Below are 1,852 nucleotides of genomic sequence, written 5' to 3' on the forward strand. Positions count from 1 at the left end.
GCGAGACGAGCCCAAAGGAGAAGGTGGTCGCTGCGAAGACACCCTGGGGGCGGCCTACCCACATCACCAGGTGCAGCACGATACTGAGACTCCACGGTCGTCTGCAAGACCGGGCGTGTAAACTGGCGTGGACTACCCATCCAAGCATGCACCGCACGCACCGCCTGGGCCCGCGCAACCATTAGATAACTCCTGCCCTCGAAGTGCTTTTCGCGACTGTGCAAGAGTCAGAGTCCCGGGACCGAGAACTACAACTTCCGGCTTGCTTACTAACTGCGGTGGCGCTATTTAAAAAGCCTCAGAGAGGAGGTACTTGGCTACATCCCTCTGTTCCAGTTCTGCTCCCTCAGAACAGAGGCCAGACGGGGGCGCAGCCTTAGGCCTGAGCCAAGATGGCATCTGCGAAACCAACCCCTACGGACTCGGACTCGCTCTCTTCCTGCCTCGCGCAGCTGACGGCGGCGGCCAGGGAGGGTCTAGGTGGGACAAAGGACACAGCTATCAACGAGACACCCTTGGGCCGTGCGCTCTTAGCTCTCCACACGCGCCACCTCAAGGCCGCGGGAGGAATCGAGCGCTTCCGGGCACGCGGCGGGCTCCACCCCCTTCTGGTGCTGCTGCGGCGAGCATCTCCAGCTGCAGCGGATCCCGCCCCGTCCCTGGCTGGCCCCGGCTCCGCCCCTTCGTCCATCCAGTCGGCGGCTTCGGCTGGCCCCTGCCCCTCCCCCTCCTCTGCATCCTTGTCCACCCTGGACTTGGTGCTTAGCATCCTAGCCGACTGCTGTACCGAAAGGGCGTGCCGGACTGAAGTGCGCAGACTCGGAGGCATTCTGTCTTTGGTGACTATTCTGGAGTGTGGGAAGACAGACAGCATCCAGAACCGAGCGGCCCGTGCCCTGGGCAATTTAGCCATGGAAGCTGAGAGCTGTGCGGACATCCATTCTGCTGGTGCTGTTCCCCTCCTCATTGAGAGCCTGACGGCCTACCAGGACTCACCTTGCTTGCAGAGCGTGATTCGCGCCCTCGGCAACCTGGCGGACTCCCCCCAGCACCGCCTGGCCCTGGCACAGCAGGGAGCAGTGCGCCCACTGGCTGAGCTTCTGGCTGCTGCCCCAGACCCTGCGCTGACCTTGGCCCTAGTCCGTGCCCTCCTAGAGCTGAGTCGAGGCTGCTCCCGTGCCTGTGCTGAGCAGCTAAGTCTGGGTGGAGGACTAGGCCCACTGGTCAGTCTAGCCTCCCATCCCAAAAGGACAGTCCGCGAGTCAGCTATCCTGATCCTTGCCAACCTGTGTGCCCAGGACCTGGTACGGCCTGCCCTGGGCAATGCTGGTGGTGTGGAGGTGCTACTGGGTGAGCTCCAGCAACGCCGAGGTCCCGGTGGGGCGGGCCCAGCCTCCCAGCAGCCCCTGGTGCAGGCTGTGTGCCTACTTTGCCGGGAGGCCATCAACCGAGCCCGGCTGCGGGATGCTGGTGGTTTGGAGCTGCTGATGGGACTCTTGCGGGATCCTCATGCCAGCGCCTGGCACCCTTGTGTCGTGGCTGCCCTTGAGCGCTTCTTCTATGATCCAGGGGCCCTGGGCCAACTGCAGGCTCTGGGGCTTGCACCTCTCTTGGCCGGGCAGCTGTGTGGCGAGCTTGGTGATGAGGAAGAAGAGGGAAAAGAAGCTGCTTCCCGGGACTCTCCTGAGGAGCGGACCCCTGAGCGGGTAGAAGCCAGAAGCTTCCGAAGCCTCGGGTCGCAGCTGATATCTGAGGGCTACGCCGCAGGCCCGGAAGACATCTCTCCGGACCGGTCTCCAGAGCGCTGTCCACGGCCTCCTCCGCCGCCTGCGCCCCCTGAGCAGGCCCAGGT

At 64.0% G+C, this 1,852-nt stretch overlaps 1 pseudogene; it reads left to right on the forward strand.

Annotated features, from left to right (window-relative positions):
* The first annotated feature begins 392 nt into the window (after positions 1–392).
* The window catches only part of LOC102248899, a 3,083-nt pseudogene continuing 1,623 nt past the window's right edge, over positions 393–1,852 (forward strand).

This window comes from Myotis brandtii, unplaced genomic scaffold, assembly GCF_000412655.1.
Source record: "Myotis brandtii unplaced genomic scaffold, ASM41265v1 scaffold151, whole genome shotgun sequence".
Taxonomy (NCBI): domain Eukaryota; kingdom Metazoa; phylum Chordata; class Mammalia; order Chiroptera; family Vespertilionidae; genus Myotis; species Myotis brandtii.